We start from the raw sequence: 13,919 nt of genomic DNA, 5'->3' as shown, positions 1-13,919 counted from the left end.
TGCCCCTGTTTTACCACAACAATATGCATGCATATGCATAAGCGTATGCATGAATGTTTTCAAATGCAACAAATTTGAGCGAAAGTTGGTTTAGGTTCAATTTTAATTAAGCGCTTGGGGCATCCCATGAACTGAGCGGAAGGGCTCAGGTGATCACAAATTAACGCAAGGTTTGAAACTAACGTGAGGACTACAGCCTCGAATCCACGTTCATTTCTTTGAAAGATTGTAACGAGAGATACAACAGACAGGAAATCCCTGGGGGAAATCTAGAAAACGCATAAAGATAAAGAACATGCAGCGACATCCTTAATTGCCCCAGCTTCTAAGCATAATATTGTTTGACGACATCAGAGTTCACGGGTGAAGGTAGCTCTTCGCCATCCATGTTGGTAAGCACCAGGGCTCCTCCGGAAAAAGCCCTCTTCACAACAAAAGGCCCTTTGTAGTTTGGGGCCCATTTCCCTCGATGGTCCTTGACAGTATGGGACATTTTCTTTAGCACAAGGTCTCCCTCATGGAACTTGCGTAAGCGTACTTTCTTGTCGAATGCACTATTCATTCTTTGCTGGTATAAGCGCCCATGACTCATGGCCGTTAAGCGCTTACCCTCAATGAGGTTGAGCTGGTCATAGCGCGTTTGAGCCCACTCTGATTCCTTTAATCCGGATTCTGCCAAGATCCTTAATGACGGGACTTCTACCTCAAACGGTAACACAGCCTCCATCCCATATACCAATGAGAACGGCGTTGCCCCAGTTGACGTTCGCACTGAAGTCCGGTAACCGTGTAACGCGAATGGGAGCATTTCGTGCCAATCCTTGTATGACACGGTCATCTTTTGGATAATCTTTTTGATATTCTTATTGGCCGCTTCCACGGCTCCATTCATCTTTGGCCGGTAGGGTGTGGAATTGTGATGCTGGATTTTAAACTCCTCGCACATTTCCCCCATCATCTTGTTATTCAGGTTGGTGCCGTTGTCCGTGATAATCTTCCTTGGCAAACCATATCGGCAGATGATCTCTTTCTTAATGAACCTGATCACCACATTCCTCGTGACATTGGTATATGAAGCCGCCTCGACCTACTTGGTGAAATAATCTATCGCTACGAGGATGAAGCGATGACCATTCGAGGCCTTGGGCTCAATGGCCCCGATGACATCTATTCCCCACATGGAGAAAGGCCAAGGGGCGGACATGACATTCAAAGGATGTGGTGGGGCATTGACATTATCTGAGAATGCTTGACATTTGTGGCATTTCCTCACATGGACACAACAATCACTTTCCATGGTAAGCCAGTAATAACCTGCTCTTAGGATCTTCCTGGCCATAGCATGCCCGTTGGCGTGCGTTCCAAACGAGCCCTCATGGACTTCCTCGATCATGTGATTTGCCTCCTTGGCATCCACACACCGCAGGAGTGTCATGTCGTGATTTCTTTTATACAGTATGCTTCCGCTCATGAAGAAACCGGCTGCCAACCTTCTCAATGTCCTTTTATCGTTGTCGGCGATCTCTGGCGGGTATTCTTTGCTTACGACATATCGCTTGATGTCGAAATACCAAGGCTTTCCGTCCCGTTCCTCTTCCACTTGGCAACAATGCGCGGGTTTGCCACGACACCAAAATTCAATGTAGGGTAGATCCCCGTGCGGTGTTAGCTGGAACATAGACGCCAACGTAGCAAGCGCATCCGCCATTTGATTTTCCTCGCGGGGAACATGATGGAAGGAGATCTCATCGAAGGTCTTAGCCAATTCCTTGATATAGGCTTTGTAGGGTATCAGCTTGGGATCTCTAGTTTCCCATTCCCCTCTCAGCTGATGGATTACCAACGCTGAGTCGCCGTACACCTTGAGTAGTTTGACATTGGAGTCAATTGCTGCCTGGACGGCTAGGGCACATGCTTCATATTCGGCCATGTTGTTGGTGCAGTCGAACCCTAGCCTGGCTGTGAAAGGTACACATTGATTGTCCGGGGAGACCAACACTGCCCCAACGCCATGACCTAGAATGTTTGACGCTCCGTCAAACCATACAGTCCATTTGTCCCGATCTTCGTCCAATTTTTCCTCGAACAAGGCCATGATGTCCTCATCCGGGAATTCAGGATGCATGGGCTGGTAGTCGTTAAGAGGCTGTTGAGCCAAATAATCTGCTAAAGCGCTTCCTTTTATCGCCTTTTGGGTGACGTAGACTATATCAAACTCAGATAGCAGGACTTGCCATCGGGCGATTCGTCCCGTGAGAGCTGGCTTTTCAAAGATGTACTTAACCGGGTCCATTTTGGATATCAACCAGGTAGTATGGCTCAGCATGTACTGCCTTAGGCGATGGGATGCCCATACTAAAGCACAACATGTTCTTTCGAGCAAGGAATAATTCATCTCACAGGTCGTGAACTTCTTACTTAGGTAGTAAACAGCGCACTCTTTCTTCCCGAATCCGTCATGTTGCCCCTACATACACCCCATTGACTCGTCCAAGATTGTCATGTACAAAATGAGAGGCCTTCCAGGTACTGGTGGCATAAGCACGGGAGGATTCATTAGGCACTTTTTGATCCTTCCAAAAGCCTCTTGGCAATCCTCATTCCAGCGATCAGTTTGGTTTTTGCGCAAGAGCTTGAACAACGGCTCACAAATGGCGGTGAGCTGCGATATGAATCTGGCAATATAATTCAAGCGCCCCAGGAAACCTCGGACTTGCCTCTCTGTACGGGGTTCTGGCATCTCAAGGATAGCCTTCACTTTTTCGGGGTCTACCTCTATCCCTTTCTGGCTTACAATGAAACCAAGCAATTTTCCTGGTTTGACCCCAAAGGTACACTTAGCGGGGTTCAACCTTAATTGATATTTCTTAAGCCTTTCGAACAACTTCCGCAGGTTGACAAGGTGTTCTTCCTCGGATTTAGACTTAGCAATTATGTCGTCCACGTAGACCTCGATCTCTTGATGCATCATATCATGGAACAAAGCTACCATGGCCCGTTGATAAGTTGCCCCGGCATTCTTGAGTCCAAAGGACATCACTTTGTAACAGAACGTCCCCCACAGGGTGACAAAAGTAGTCTTTTCCATATCCTCGGGCGCCATCTTTATCTAATTGTAACCAGAGAAACCGTCCATGAAGGAAAATAAAGCGAAATTGGCCGTGTTATCCACGAGGATATCGATGTGTGGTAAAGGAAAATTGTCCTTGGGACTGGCCCGATTCAGGTCCCGATAATCCACACACATTCGTACTTTCCCATCTTTTTTAGGAACTGGTACGATGTTGGCAACCCATTCTGGATACCGAGCGACGGCCAGAAATCCAGGGTCAATTTGCTTCTTCACTTCTTCTTTTATTTTCAAGGAGGTTTCGGGCTTCATCCTTCTCAGTTTCTGTTTTACCGGGGAACACTCGGGATTTAGAGGTAATCGGTGCTGTACAATGTCAGAACTCAAACCGGGCATATCTTGGTATGACCAAGTAAAGATGTCTTGGTAGTCTTTTAGCAGGATTATTAATTCTTCACGGATAGGTGCGATAATACCTGTACCTATCTTTACTTCCCTCTTTCCACTGCCAATTCCTAAGTCTACTAGCTCTGTTTCTTCTTGATGAGGCCCCGTTTCTTGGTCCTCATGGGCGACCATTCTTTCTAGTTCTGGGGGAAGTCCCACATCCTCGTTTCCTTCATCTTCCATTTGATTCATTTCTTGCTCGAAGTCGATAGGCGGGTCCCAGGTATTAGTACCTTCGGGGGACTCGTCATCGGATATTATGCTCGTTGCGTAAATGCCGGGGCGTTCTTCCACTCGCCAATTTCCCAGCTGGAAATCAGGAGGGCATGGTCGTACCAAATCCAAAGTACTCGGAACATCATCTCCGCATATCGCGAACACTTGACCTTTGTCTCCCAGACCCGCGCTTATAAAGCTTCTACTTATGTGGCAGGGCGGGCTTCCTTCACTTTCTTTTCTCCAACGCGAGCTTTGACCACTGTTCTTCCTTCGCGCGATGCTTCTTTTCATGTCCGCCTGAGTGGGCTTATAGCCTAAACCATACTTCCCACGATTTCCTTGGGTATTTATCAGGCTAGTTATGCCGCCGTTGTCTTTGCCTAAACCCATCCCGGGTTCATAACCGTTCCCCAACATAACTCGGGCCATCATTACCGTTGCATCGGACAGACAAGGCTGCCCAAAGAGGGAGTCCACGGAGGAAATGTTGACCACCTCAAAAGACTGGAAAGCATTTTCTAACGATTCTTCTGCGGCTTCCACATAAGGCATGGAGGATGGGCAGCTTACCAAGATGTCTTCCTCGCCTGACACGATGACCAAGTGCCCCTCCACTACGAATTTCAGCTTTTGGTGGAGTGTAGAAGGCACAACTCCCACTGAGTGGATCCACGGGCGCCCCAACAGACAACTGTAAGGGGGGTTAATATCCATTATTTGGAAGGTGACTTGACAGGTGTGAGGACCTATTTGTACTGGGAGATCGATCTCTCCCCTAACCTCTCAGCGAGTGCCGTCGAAGGCACGAACCACCATTGAACTTGGTTTTAAGTGGGAAGCATTGAATGGTAACTTCTCCAAAGTGCTCTTAGGCATCACGTTTAAACTGGAACCATTATCGATGAACACCTTGGCTACGATATGGTCCATACACTTGACTGATACGTGTAAAGCCTTATTATGCCCTCTCCCCTCGGCGGGGATTTCTTCTTCGGCGAAGGCAAGATAGTTGGTGGCAGTGATATTGTTGACCAGCCCTCCGAAACCTTCTACCGAGATATCTTGGGCCACATGAGCCTCGTTCAGAACTTTTACTAGCAGAGCCCGATGAGGCTCGGAGCTCATAAGTAACTCCAACAGCGAGACCCTGGCCGGGGTTTTGTTGAGCTGTTCGATAACCTTGAATTCGCTCTGCTGAATTATCCGAAGGAACTCGCTGGCTTCCTCTAGCGACACCTCCTTTTTACCATCCTTTTTCTCCGGGGGGCCCTTTGCCGGAATATCTTTATTCGAAGCGTGGGGTGCTTCGCCATCTTGTTCCTCCACCACTTTTCCTTTTCCCTTGACGTCCGCGGGTTGGACTGGTAGGTCCAGAGGCACGAACACACGACCACTACGGGTCACACCACTCAGTCCCGTGATATTTGTTACTTTAGCTGACAGCGAGCTGACGTCAGTGGCTTCTTCTTCCTTCTCCCTCGGAGGTGTATATCGCCACGGGACCGCGTGGCTATTTTGGTACGGGAAAGGAACAGGTTTGGCTACTAAGGGGTGTCCAGGCTTTTGTGAAGCCGCGCTTTTAGTGAAGTATATCACCAAGGGTTTGGGCTTCGCAATACCGCTCCCCTCCGTAGATTGCATGCATATATGCTGCTCTTCTTTTCCTTCAATGCCGACTTCCAGTCGACCTTGATCTATCATCCGCTGTAACAATTCCTCTACTCCAAAACACGTCTCCATGTCATGCAGCTCGCCGGAGTGTAGCAGACAGGAATCCTCCTTACACCCACTATGGGGAATCACACCTCCTTTTTGTAGGGCCTCAAAGATAAACCTCCTAGGGGTTGCCACATCCCTTAAAGGTTTAGACCTGTGCGGCCTATCGGACTCAACTGCATTAACCGCTCCCCCTCCATGATTGGCGAGCGGGTTGGTTCTCACATTGGGCCGATCCTCTTGGAAAGTCAGCCATCCAGCATCCATTAAATGTTGGACCTTGTATTTAAGGGCCAAGCATTTTTCAACGGAATGCCCTGGGACACCCCCATGGTACTTGCAGGTCGCGTTAGGGTCATACCACTTCGGGAAAGGGGGTTCGAGAACCCTTCCGGGAGTTACCACAACCAAATGATTGGCGATGAGGGATTGCAAAAGATCTTCGTACGTCATTGGGAGTGGGGTGAATTCCGGAAATGGCCTCGGAGGGAAGTTCCTTGTCGTGTTGGAATTACTAACCGGTCGAGTCGTGTTCGGAGTTGGGACTTGGGGAGCTTCCCTCTGGGTGGGTGCCTTAGGCTGCACTGGTGTTGAACTAGAGGCGTTCCCAGTATGAGCCGAGAAGCTTGGGTGATGTTGCGCGTACTGATGGGTACCATGAGGTGTTAGCTGGGGTTTGACCCACGCGGGTGTTGAAGAGACGGCATGGGCTTCTCCTTCCTTCCTTTTTGCCCCTGTTGCCCCGATTCTTTTGGCATTCGCATTTGCGGAGGAAACGTAATCAAACTTTCCTCTTTTCAATCCTACCTCGATTCTTTCCCCGGCAAACACTAGATCCGCAAAGCTGGACGACATGTAACCTACTAGCTTCTCATAGTAGAACACTGGCAGAGTGTCTACCATCATGGTGATCATCTCTCTCTCAACCATGGGAGGAGCTACTTGTGCCGCCAAATCCCTCCATCGCTGCGCATATTCTTTAAAGGTTTCACCCTCTTTCTTGAACATATTTGTCGCAACCTACCCTTCGGCGGGAGGGCGACGCGTGACTCGCGGGATGCGTGCTCCACGAAAGGAATACGCGCGGAGTCGCCACCAACGTTTATTTGAGGAAAACGTCGGAAAAACCGGAAAAGATGCGAGCTACGAACTTTTAAGTGAAAGGTTCGGGAGTTGTATTTACGCACGGGGAAGGTGTTAGCACCCCATACGTCCGTCCCAAGGGACGGCAGCCTTTAATCGAATGTGCAAACATGACTTTTGATTTTTAGTTCCCTTTTATGTCCTTATATCCTTTATACCCTTTTTATATTTTTCTCTTTTTGTGGTCGACAAGGGTGTTTCCCTTTGCTCCTACGTATTCCTCAATTTGCGATGAGGAAATCAGACCTACGTAGTTCTTTCGGAACAAAGTGTTTGGTTAAGTTATTTTTGTCTTTTTTGTAAAATATGTTTTTATTGAACAAAAGGTCATTTAAGGTGTTGGACCATTAAACGGTCTTTTGATTTTGAAAGGAGAGAAACGTTAAGGCGTTGGACCATTAACGACCTCTTGTTTTTGAAAGGAGAGAAACGTTAAGGCATTGGACCATTAACGATCTCTTGGGGTGGTCGACAAAAGCGGGGCTTTTGCTCCTACGTATCCTCAATGAGGAACTCAGACCTACGTAGTTCTTGCTTTTTGTCAAGTGATTCTTTTTTACTTAAGTGGTGATCATTTTAAGGCGTTGGACCTTAAAAATAATCCATTTTACTTAGTGAGAAATTGAAATGACAAACTTCAAAAGCCTATTTTTATGGACGAGCTTGACTAGGCGAATTGATTTTAGCCTTTAGTTTCACTTTAATTATTAATCAATTCGATTAAGAATGAGAAATCCCAAAGAGAAAACGTCCGATTGATTTTCCGCTTTATTTTACTAAAAGATGTCTTTTTGATTATTATATTATTTTTTACCTCTTTTTTGATTTCCAACGTGGTTACGGCACGACCGAACGGTCGGAATTTATTTTAACCGAAGTTAACGGATAATACAATTCAAACGTTCGGTGGAAATTTATTTTATTTTTAAGTTAAGCGAGAAATGACTTAAGTAAAATGGCTTAAGCACGTCAACAGGGGGTATAAAAAGTAAACAAAACGAGAATAAAAATGCACGAAACACAATGTGGACCACTACGGGTACATAGAATGAATCGAAAAGCTTGGTTCGAGGTACTTACCCGTAGAAGATCGAAGAACGATGAAGAACGAATGAAGAACGTCGAAGAACGGTTGAAACCTTTGCGAAATTCCTCACGGAAAACGTTACGGAAACGTTTCGGAAGCGCCTCGGCTTAGATTTTCTTCACGGAAACAATTTTTCCAAGAAAATTCGAAAGAGAGAGAAGTGCCAAAGGGGCTGAACCCTTTTCTTCTTCACTTCCTCCCCTATTTATAGCAAAATAGGGGAGGTGGTTGCCGCCCAGCTCGCCCAGGCGAGCTCAGCTCGCCCAGGCGAGCCAGGTTGCTTCCTCCAGAAGCAACAACCTTCTGGAGGAATATTTTGGAGGGCCTAAGTGGGCCTGGGTGCTATTTGCACCCCAATTTTTACTAAGTACACCCCCTCTGCTTTTTTTTGTGATTCTTTTTTCGTAAAGGTGCGGAAACTTACGAATTTCTTAACGATACTTGTTTTCTTTCCGTAATGTTACGGAACCTTGCGGATTACATAATCATCCCCTTTTTGACTTACGGAATGTTACGGAACCTCACTTAATTATGCAACGATGCTTCCATTTGATTTCCGGTGTGTCACGGAAACTTACGGATTGTGCATCAATATCTTTTTTGGTTTTCCGGCATGTCCTGGAATTTCACAAATTGCCTAATGATGGGTGCCAAGCACCTCACAAGGACCAAAGAAAGGTCGCATGTCACCAAGCAAAGGTCCCCGGACGAAATTAGGGTATGACAGATGCCCCTCTTTACTTGTCTTTTATTGGAGATAAAAGGAAAGTAAAGATAAGACACTAATTTCGTTCCTCTCGATTTGACGAGAGTCGCGGGTGACCATAAAATCTCCACATGCAAATGACTTGTTATTCCCAGAATTTCACAAATTGCCTAATGATGGGTGCCAAGCACCTCACAAGGACCAAAGAAAGGTCGCATGTCATCAAGCAAAGGTCCCCGGACGAAAATTAGTGTATGACACTAATTTCGCTCCTCTCGGTTGACGAGAGTCGTGGGTGACCATGACTTGTCGTTCCCGGAATTTCACAAATTGCCTAATGATGGGTGCCAAGCACCTCACAAGGACCAAAGAAAGGTCGCATGTCATCAAGCAAAGGTCCCCGGACGAAAATTAGGGTATGACACTAATTTCGCTCCTCTCGGTTGACGAGAGTCGCGGGTGACCATGACTTGTCGTTCCCGGAATTTCACAAATTGCCTAATGATGGGTGCGAAGCACCTCACAAGGACCAAAGAAAGGTCACATGTCATCAAGCAAAGGTCCCCGGACGAAAATTAGTGTATGACACTAATTTCGCTCCTCTCGGTTGACGAGAGTCGCGGGTGACCATAAAATTTCCGCATGTAAATGACTTGTTGTTCCCGGAGGAACAAAAGGTGCAGAAGACTATGTCAGTCTCTGCATGCTATCAAGCGTTCTGTCTTACAGATAGCAAAAGAATGTTTATACGGATAACCGCTCGGGTATTTCCGCGTATCATCGGGCCCGCCGCCTCTGGATGACACAAGGGTACGGATAACCGTAAGGTATCTCCGAGTATCATCGGGCCCGCCGCCTCTGGATGACACAAGGGTGCAGAATGACCAAATTGTGTCTCTGCTTGTCATCGGGCCCGCCGCCTCTGGATGACAAAAGGGTGCGGATAACTGTAAGGTATCTCCGCGTATCATCGGGCCCGCCGCCTCTGGATGACACAAGGGTGCGGATAACCGTAACGTATCTCCGCGTATCATCGGGCCCGCCGCCTCTGGATGACACAAGGGTGCAGAATGACCAAATTTTGTCTCTGCTTGTCATCGGGCCCGCCGCCTCTGGATGACAAAAGGGTGCGGATAACCGTAAGGTATCTCCGCGTATCATCGGGCCCGCCGCCTCTGGATGACAAAAGGGTGCAGATAACCGTAAGGTATCTCCGCGTATCATCGGGCCCGCCGCCTCTGGATGACACAAGGGTGTGGATAACCGTAAGGTATCTCCGCGTATCATCGGGCCCGCCGCCTCTGGATGACACAAGGGTGCAGAATGGCCAATTTTTGTCTCTGCTTGTCATCGGGCCCGCCGCCTCTGGATGACAAAAGGGTGCGGATAACCGTAAGGTATCTCCGCGTATCATCGGGCCCGGCGCCTCTGGATGTCACAAGGGTGCAGAATGACCAAATTTTGTCTCTGCGTGCCATCAGACACGACTGTGTCTGAATGGCTAAGGGGTGCGGAATGACCAAATTTTGTCTCCGCGTGTCATATGACCTCAGGGTCAGTATGACAGAAATAACTTGTGGGGCGGCCGACAAAAGCAAGGCTCTTGCTCCTACGTATCCTCCAATGAGAAACTCAGACCTACGTAGTTCTAAATAACTTGTGAGACTTGAGAAAGTCTCCACTGGAAGATGCTGACATCTCCGGAAAGGGCGCAGATGACCACATTGGCCTCTGCTCATCAATCACACTTGGGGTCACTGAATGACGAGGTGCAGATAACCGTAAGGTATCTCCGCGGGCTACCAGCTCTTGGATCATGGTAACAAAAAGCGGTGCGGTCGACAAAAGCGAGGCTCTTGCTCCTACGTATCCTCCAATGAGGAACTCAGACCTACGTAGTTCTGGATAACTTGTGAGACTTGAAAAAGTCTCGGTGTTTTCTCCACTAAAATGCAAGCATGCTTTAGCAAAGAGACAAATATTCCAACTGATTTAGAGCAGCATATGCTTTTTTGAGTGAAAAAAAATGCGTCTACCGGGGAAGGAGAGTCTGCTGATGAAATCCCCCATAACCATAAATGAGATTTTGGATGTTAGCATTTCGTTTCTAAATGACCATTTAGAGGAAACACTGGGTTCGACAAAAATAGAAGAAAATCACTCAAAGTGTATCAATCTCGCACAGGTATGTGTTTCATCCTAATTCCGAACCATAGATGTGTCATGACTTGACTTTGCAAATTATTTCTTATCAAATAAAAAATTACATGCATGATCATGGATCAATAGGACTTCCCTTGGGAATGGGTTTTCTTGATGGGTTTTTCGGCTTTTGTGTGTTTTTGGCTTTTGATTTTTTTGTTGGCTTTTTCTTTTTCTGTTTTTGTTTAGTGCGGGGCGAAAAAGTCGCTAGCGCACGGGTTTTTGGTTGGTAATCAAAGGGAGAAGACCATTTTAGGTCGTGGTTTCCTTTCCTTCTTTTTGTTCATTTGGTGACAATTCTGTATTGTTCAGATATTGTCCGGTCCAAAGACCTTTCTGCACATTTCTTCTGTTTTCCTTCGATCCCTGATCAGGAGCTTTCTTTCCTTCTTCTTCTTCCTTTTTTACTTTCTCCCATTCTTTGATTGGGAATTTTCTTTCTTTTCTTTTTGCTTTCTCCCACTCTTTGATTGGGGAATTTTCCTTCTTTTCTTTTTTTGCTTTCTCTTTGATTGGAAATCTTCCTTCTTTCCTTTTCTTTGATTGGAAATTTCCCTTCTATTCTTTCCGCTTCCGAGGGTAAGGATTGACATTCTCACCCTGGGTCAAGGTTTATGGTGAGTCAGGATTTTGGCTCAAAGCTTGTAGAATGGCTAGACATGATACATGTCAGGGCTTGGTTTGGTTCAAGGATAAAAGGGATGCCCCACATTATTTCCATGACACAAATGCAAAAATGATGATTTGGAAATTTTATGCAAAACTGGTCATGCATGCGCCTATGTGGACGCTCAAGTGTCAAATTTTTATGGTCATGTGATGCTAGGGCTCAGGATTCATTTCCTCTATTTTAAATCAACCCAATGTTTCCAAAATATGTTCTTTTATCAATTTGTGCATTCATCCGAGTCCATTTTGGGCGTCTGGGAAAATCTTCACAGCATTCACCCTTCAGGTGTATACACATTTTTTTCAAAAACTAGTTATGATCAGTGAATTTTTCCAAAGAAAAGTTGGAAGTCATCTCTTTTCAAAAGCATGTTGGTTTTTCAGCTTGACAACTTATTTTCTTTTTTCTCCTTCTTTTTTTTTCATCATTATCATTTGTTTATTTCTTTTTCTTGTTTGTTTTTTTTTTCTTCTTTTTTTTCATGAGGTATTTTGCTACCTAAACATGTGCATATTTTTGTGAGGTATTTTTGCTATATACATGCATATCCAAGGTATCTTGCCACCTAAACATACATATATATGTTTTGTGAGGTATTTTTTTGCTACATACACGCGCATCTAAGGTATCTCTCTACCTAAACATACAAATATATATTTTGTTAAGTATTTTTTTGTTTACATACACGCACATCTAAGGTATCTCTCTACCTAAACATACATATATATATTTTGTGAAGTATTTTTTTGTTTACATACATGCATATCTAAGGTATCTTTCTACCTAAACATACATATATATATTTTGTGAAGCATTTTTTGTTTACATACATGCATATCTAAGGTATTTTCACTACCTAAACATACATATATATATTTTGTGAGGTATGACTACCTTCCGAGCTTGCGCTTGTTTTATTTAAATCCCCAGGATCATGAGCAACTAGGTGCGTCCTACTATAAAAAGTGATCAAATAACAAGCATAGATTCAAAAGGTACTAGGTTGCCTCCTAGTAGCGCTTCTTTAACGTCTTTAGCTGGACACCTTATGACTTGTCGGTCATTGACCTAGTACTTTGCTTACCTTTGGCTTTGGACTTGGTTGCCTATTGGTCGGCCATGTGTCGTAGGCAACGCTCTAACCTTTTTATGGATGAGCTGAGGTGAACTTTAGAGGTGGTGGCGGTGTGTCTATTGCCTGCTACCGGCCATCCCAATGCTGCTATGGTGCTTCGCCCTGCGCTTGCCTGGGGGCGCAGTACTTCTTGATGAAAGCTCGATTGGTAGGGGGGTCTGATGACTTTGCTGGGGGCGACAGACACTCCCTAGAACTGACAGAGACCCATATTTAGAGCTGGCAACTCCAAGACCCTGTTGGACTTCTTCGGGTCCACTGGGTGTCTTGCAGGCGCGATCCCTGCAAACAATAGATGAAATCAGAAATCAGTTGAGCGATGTGCATACTTACCTATGATGACGTGACCTTGCCGGGGGGGTACGGGCACCCTGTAGGACTGATAGAGGCTCGTAAACAGAGTTGGAAACCCCAGGTCCACTGGGTGTCTTTGTGGGTGCGATCCCTGCAAATAGTAGATGGCATCAGAAATCAGTTGAACCATATGCATACTTACCCATGTCAGGACGACACAGACCAACTGATACTTTTGCAGGGGGAGATTGGCATTGCGGTCGCTGGGCAGAATGTTGCTAAGTAGCAATGTCATCTATGTTGGTGCGCATGATCCACACTCGTCTCTTTGCAGCGGCACGGGTGAAATCTTGCCCCGGTATGCATAATAGCCATCTGACAGCCTCCCTCTCTGGTCGTGCTTGCACAGTTGGCCCTCTTCCAATATCAGGGGGTGGCCTAGGAACCGTTAAAAGGAAACTACTGGCCCCTTAACTGGGAGTGAAACTCTCGGTTAAGCATTTAAGGGCAGAGGACCTTAAATCCTCTTAAGGTGTGGATGTGGAGCACACTGAAAATGAGGACACGTAGCCCTCTAAAGGTGAGGGCGTGCAGCCCTCTCAAGGCGAGGATGTGTAGTCCTTTGGAGGTGAGGGCGTGCAGCCCTCTGATGGCGAGGACGTATAGTCCTCTCAAGGTGAGGGCGTGCAGCCCTCTGTTGGCGAGGACGTGTAGTCCTTTCAAGGTGAGGGCGTGTAGCCCTACGAAGGTGAGGACATGCAGTCCTCTGATGGCGAGGGCGTATAGTCCTCTCAAGGTGAGGGCGTGCAGCCCTCTGTTGGCGAGGACGTGTAGTCCTTTCAAGGTGAGGGCGTGTAGCCCTACGAAGGTGAGGACATGCAGTCCTCTGATGGCGAGGGCGTGTAGCCCTCTGAAGGTGAGGACGTGTAGTCCTCTGAAGGTGAGGGCGTGTAGCCCTACGAAGGTGAGGACATGCAGTCCTCTGATGGCGAGGGCGTGTAGCTCTCTGAAGGTGAGGACGTGTAGTCCTCTGAAGGTGAGGGTAACTAGTACCCAAGGCGAGGGCGGGTAGCCCTCTCAAGGCTAGGACGTGTAGTCCTCTGGAGGTGAGGGCATGCAGCCCTCTGATGGTGAGGACATGTAGCCCTTTGAAGGTGAGGACGTATAGTCCTCTGGAGACAAGGGTACTAGTACCCAAGGGTTCACCCTTATGAGAAAGCAAGAGATCAA

This window comes from Glycine max, chromosome 2, assembly GCF_000004515.6.
Source record: "Glycine max cultivar Williams 82 chromosome 2, Glycine_max_v4.0, whole genome shotgun sequence".
Classification (NCBI taxonomy): Eukaryota; Viridiplantae; Streptophyta; class Magnoliopsida; order Fabales; family Fabaceae; genus Glycine; species Glycine max.
The sequence above is the reverse complement of the archived record's forward strand: the minus strand, read 5'-3'. Positions refer to the sequence as shown.